The sequence below is a fragment of a genome, unplaced genomic scaffold, assembly GCF_019419815.1.
Source record: "Pyrus x bretschneideri cultivar Hongxiangsu unplaced genomic scaffold, Pyrus_bretschneideri_v1 Contig30, whole genome shotgun sequence".
Classification (NCBI taxonomy): domain Eukaryota; kingdom Viridiplantae; phylum Streptophyta; class Magnoliopsida; order Rosales; family Rosaceae; genus Pyrus; species Pyrus x bretschneideri.
The window spans coordinates 44,559-51,010 of NW_025999613.1; the positions used below are offsets into that span (position 1 = coordinate 44,559).

Sequence of the window (6,452 nt, forward strand, 5' to 3'; positions counted from 1 at the left end):
TTTTTTTTTGAAACGAGCATAATGGAATTGTTATTATTAATTAATTAACCGTAGAAGAATAGTTATCATACACTTTGAAATGGAATAATATTACAAAATTTTGAAAGCCCGAAAACTAAAGGTAGCCCATGATAAGCAAACATGGTACAAAGGCTGGAAAGCAAAATTAGAAGGTGCAAACTCAAGCCTTATATCGTACATATAAATTAAATAGGAGAAAATGGTACCGTGACCTTAACTGACTTGATTGGAACAATACTTTTCATATAAATAAGAGCTTCGAAATCTATGACCTCATCGATAATAGGAGGAATATGAAGATACTTGAGATTTCTAGTACTAGAATTATAGGAGGTAGCGCTTCTGTCAAAGGCAAGCATAAGAAGTTCGTCACCTTTCCAAAGTGTCAATGGATAACGAATGTCTTTAAGGGGTCCAACGGTTAGGAGTTTCTTCCATGAACTCTTAACTCCATCATAGTCGTCCATCCCCATATTTCAAATAATTTAGAATCCTCGCTTGGATCGTAATGAGAGCAATAAGAAGTGACTGATTCATTATACAGAAAAAGACTATAAAGCTTAAAATCGGATTCTCTCCTGGAAGGCAGTTGTATTCTGTAAAATATCGCATCTGCTAAGTCAAATGAAAGTATGTATTCCTCGCCATCTGTTGCAAACCAATAACAAAATCGCTTCAAGTACACTGAACAAGAACATGGATAGGCTTTACTTGATTCATCAATATTGATCTCTTTCCACGAGTTACCAGTCGTTGTGTATACCTCAGCAGTGTAAGGAAGAGAAATACGATGATGATATGTTTGCTCATCATCAGAATATTCACAATTTTCTATAATTCACACAACCTTGTATTCTTTAGCTTTGCAACCATAGCCAAATCCCAACGCCCGAAAGGTCGTTTCCAATTCGAATTTTCCCTCAGGAGGGGAAGGTAGAAGAAGGCATGAATCGGGAAGTTGCTTGAATTCCCCAATTGCAGGATTGCATAAAACAACATTTTTCCCTGTAATTACACAGAAAATACCATCGCAATAACCGTGAATCAATACAGGGTGATGGTATTCCATTGGAAACGGTATATTTAGGTCCTCAACATTATAATGAAGGTTATGCTCATCACTATCAATGGAAAGATTAATCATGGACCATAAAACTTGATATTTCCGACTGTTGTCCGGGAAAACGGGCATATCAGAACGGTTGAGAAGGAGACAAGTGGAGGTTGAGAGTTTGTTGTCCATAGAATTGCTGAGGTGTTTGGCCACAAAACTTGAACTTTTGATGAGAGTGCAACAAGACTTGTGTATGCATTTGAATCCCATGAGAGACTTGGGCGGCAACCTCGACAGGATTTCGACCACCTTATCTTCAGGAGTTTCACTTTCCGCATCTGGAACATTCCGGTAGTTTTGTTCCACATGAATTCTTCACACGTATATATACACAGTAAAGAACACCAAAGTTTAAGATACAAACTAAATCAAACTCCAAGTCCCTAAAGCCTGCAGGTAGATCGAGGTTCAATTATTAAACATATTACCACATCATATGCCCAATTAGTTCTTATTAAACTTGGAGTTCCATAACCACAACATATTTAGCTATTGAAGAAAACAAGGGCAATCCAGAGTTGGCGAGTTTTTTAAAGAAAACATGGGTGATTCAGTCAGTTGCGATTTTTATGGAAACTCATATGTTCAATTTACTATTTTTTTTTTATTTTTTTATTCATATAAAAAATAACCATTCAAATTTTACTTTATAAGCCTACATTAAATAGATGAGGTGAGCAACATATTCATATATGGGCCAACATGTAACATCACATGATTTCAATTAACTAACAAACGAAAATTCATATATTCACACGAGTTTTAATTAGTTAAGCTATTTTTTTCATTAGAAATACAATCACATAACTGATTCCTTATTACAACTAAGAGCTTTTCTATGTAAACACCACTTTGCATTTAAGTTTACCCTAACTTTTATCCATGCCCCATTAAAAATGAATTTTTTTAACCTTTTTCTAAATAAGGACGATGCAGTGGTGAACTCAGAAAAAAGTTCGGTTTTTGCGGTTCTGAAATGGTATTGGTTTGAAACCAAACTGCAGTATGAAAAAACAATTTGGTTTCGGTTTTGAACATTTTAAACCCAACGGAAATTGAACTGTACCACAAATATAAAAAAAAAAATTCTTTTATTTAATATCATTGACTAGTTGATCAAGGAGGAGGATATATATGCACCTGAACGATAAGGCCCCTACTCTTACTATCAAAAGACTCTCAAAGGTATAGAGTACGTTCAGATGAAGAGGATCGAGAACCCGGTGCACAGGCAGATTACTTTCAGCAAGCGCTGGGCGGGGATCTTGAGGAAGGCTAACAAGTTATATGTGCTGACTGATGCTGAGATTGGAGTTTTCATTTTCTCCTTCCATGGAAAGCTCTTTCAACTAGCCACCAAAGGGTCTCTAGCTCTCTACCTATTTCTGTATAATAATAATGTATCTTGTTATTTTAGTAGATAGTTTCAAATACCATATATTAAGTTGTGTAATATTTTTAGTACATTAATAGAAAGAAAATTTAGACGGTGAGAGTGCAATGGCCAAAACCATTAATCCACGATCAACTTCCTTATCAGAGGCCTAAGTGTTAATTAACTTTTTTTTTTTTTTTTTTTTTTTTTTTTTTTTCTATTGAACCTTGATGGTACGAGGAAATTTTATTGATATGCAAAGAAAAAAAAAATGCTTTTAAAGGTTATTTTAGTACCACTGGACAACATGATATGGGTGGTGTTGTATTCCTCATTCAGGTTGGATAGACCTGAAAAGGCCTTTAGAGGTGCATTTTTAGGTATTAAATTAGTAAAATAGTGACGTTCACACAATATGGTGTCCGTAATTGCATTGTATGCCTAACAACTAACTTCCCCATTGGGGTTGGGGGGGGGGGGTGAGGGGGGTGAGGGGGTTGGGGGGTTGGGCCACTAGGTGAACTGGATCACACTTCAGCCATGTCTTAGCAGTTCTAATGTTCCATGAGATAATATCCATAAGATAATCTTCCAAAAATCTAAGACAAAAACACCAAACAATTAGTCCAAATTACATAGAAAATTGTGCGAAAATATAAACTAAAAAAAATTTAGGAGGAGGGAGGAGATGCGTTGGAGGGGGGGGGGGGGGGAGTGGTGAGGGGGTTGGGGGGTTGGGCTACTAGGTAAACTGGATCACACTTTAGCCATGCCTTAGCAGTTCTAATGTTCTATATGTGCAGATGCTTCTTGAAAATCTGAAATCTCCGAAGTAGTTTCTTCTTGTTTACAAATTATAAATAGAAATTGGTGCAGATGTCTTTTGAAAATCTGAAATCTCCAAATTGGTTTCTTCATTTTTACAAAGTAAAAATAGAAATTGGGGTAAATTTAGATGAAAAGGGGTTAAGTGATTGTATTTCTAATGAAAAAAAATGCTTAATTGATTAACTTGTGTATGATTATGTGAATTTTCCTTTCCTAGTTAACTTAATGTAGAATTAAAACGTAAAATTAATTAAATAATTATATTAAGTTAAGAATACATGTTGACTACGTGAATTATATATATTATTAAAAAATGTGTGACAATAACTGGTATTAAACATGAAAAATACGTATTTACATGTTTGAAACTTGTATTGTACGTTTGACTTTAAAAAAAAGTGCAATTTAACAAAACATTAAAACGTGTATAGAAAATGGAAGTATTTTTTTTCAAAATACGTAAATTTGTGTATAATATGTGAATTTACTAACCAGGACCGTAACCTCTCATCAATAAAACAACAACAATTATAAGAAGCTAGATTTGATGAAAAGTATCATTTTGAGCAGCAAGAAGTGACACGCATTTTATGATTTCATAATTTTTAAATCATCAAGGAAAATAATGAGTGTATCCACCATCTAGTATTACTGCACTAAGATGTGAGAATACAAAGAAATGATCTGTGGAGACAAAAATAATCAAGAAAAATATGAATGCGACAAGTGAATTTTTGGGTTAAAAAGATAAGATTACCCTCGAGACATATCAAAACTCCTACATGCGAGTAGCTGATAATCATCACTCAATCAAGGTCAAAAGTGATCAAAATAGGTATTAATTCAAAACCTATTTCATCCATCCTCATCAAATCCTCCCCACAAGGTAACCTCCAAATATTCATTCAAAATAAGATTAATTACTGAAATTAATTAATTGATTTTCTAATTAATTAATTAATTATCTAATTAATTTCCTAATTGATTGCAAGATATTATGGTGACATAATATCTTGCAATTACACCCTAAAACCACCAAATGTGGCCGATTCCCACCTCTCCAACGGGGGCTGGCCACACTCCTATAAATACCACTCCATTTCTCCAAAAACCTAAGTTGAATCATCTTTCAAAATTCTCTAAATTCTCAAAACACTTTTCCCTCAAAATTCTAACTTTGGAATCGGAGGTTCTTCGGCCAAAGCGCCCCCCCCCCCCACCCCCAAATCCCCAATTCACCAAGGGCGCATGAGGCTCTTAGCCTTGACCTAAGGTGTTAATTGTTTTTGCAGGTGCATTTTCGTCCAACAACAAGAAGGAAGAAATTTGCATCCACAAATTGGTGCTTTCATTAAGAGACTCTCACATTCAAGATTTTTCGTTTTTTTGTTCATTTGTAGATTTTTCATACGTTCTTATTCTTGGAATTTTTATTTCTAAAAATTCTTTGATCAAACGTAAAAGAAAAGTACAATGGCAAGGGATTCCGAAACCTCGATGAATGAAAATTCCAACGTTCAAGAATTAGGACCACGACAATCTACAAGGCTCAACACAACGATGAGTGGATTGGCATTACCCCCACGAGACACCACCGTGGCAACCCACCACGGTGGCCACCTTCGGCAAAACCCACGGTGCCAAAGCCATGGCCCAAGCCATAGCCAAGTCGACCCTTGCCACCCAAACCCAACATGAGCCCAACGCGTTGCCAAACCGAGCCCTAGCCTCGTACCCACGTGCGCCACGCGCCGAGTAGCCCACTCCCATGGCCCAGCCTGCTCCTGTGGCTTTCCAATCAACCCAAATTAGTCCAAGATTAGTTCAACTGTCCCGGCTTCAAATTTCTGGGCCTACGATTAAATCGGGGGCATTTTCACAACACTTCTCCAAGGATTTGACATTTCCCAATTCGAATCTCGCGCCTGGAGTTTACCACATTTCCACTGCTCAAGGAGATGCATTTTTTTCCAAGCATTTCCAATCTGAATGGCGAACAACACTTGTCTCGACAAGTCATTAAGTTGATGAGCGCTCTCACACAGCAGACGACCTTGGTGAATCAGCTCTTGCAGGGCATCGAGATGCAACGTGCCCTAGACGAGGTGTCCCGAAATAGGACAAAGGAAGACAATGAACCTCTTTAATAGTGTCCCGGTAAGTAGTCACTCTACCAGCCACGAATCAAGCGTTCGGGTAATGTACACTCTTGATTGGGCCTTCGAGATAATGTATACTCCCGTCTTAGTGCGCGGAGGAGTGTACACTCTCAACTAGGCCCACAGACGAGCATACACTCACGGTTAAGGCCACACTCCGATAATCAATATGAGCAGCCTTCTAGGCGTAGCATTCATTCACGGCTAAGCTCGTAATAAGCATCATCCACATCACATCGGAGTAAGTAGCATGACGGACAAAGAGAAGCTATCACTCAATTCAGCTTAAGTTCAACCGACATCTATGAAGAATTCCCTCGCCTGCTAGGAATGAACCATATATACTGCCGCCGCGACATAGACGAGCCGAGCACGTAGAAGAGCAACCAAGACCAACAGGTCAAGACAGGGGACAGCTGAAAGCTTCGCTACCCCAACAAAGGAAAAATCAGGAACAGGTAGTTAGGCTATCTTAAACAAGCGTTTGTGCGATTTCCAACACAACGAAGTTGCAGATAAAGCACTATGATAGGACATGACAATATGAGTAAGTCATCCTTCATGGACGAGATCGAGTAGGCAGAGCCTCCACGCAAGTTTAGCATGCCATATTTCACCATTTTCAAAGGAAATGGAGATCCGGAAAGGCACTTGAAGCATTACCGAAGCACGATGGTTCTTTATTGGAACAACGATGCCCTTATGTGCAAGATATTCACCACCATTTTACAAGGCGAGGCACAAGATTGGTTTCACACCTTGCCACCACGATCCATCTAGAGTGTTGAGGATCTTTCTTTGGTTTTCACCAATGAATACTAATCCTACCGCTCGATCAAGAAAAAGTCCAACCACTTGTTCAATGTGAAGAAGAACCCAAAAGAGTTGCTCTGCGACTATGTGAAGAGGTTCAAAGTAGAGAAGGCGAAGATAGTCAAATGTGACAACTTGATAG

The 6,452-nt window shown here is 37.9% G+C and overlaps 1 pseudogene; it reads right to left on the reverse strand.

Annotated features, from left to right (window-relative positions):
• Positions 1 to 206: 206 nt before the first annotated feature.
• LOC103936014 lies at positions 207 to 1,443 on the reverse strand (annotated as a pseudogene).
• Between the last annotated feature and the right edge of the window lie 5,009 nt (positions 1,444 to 6,452).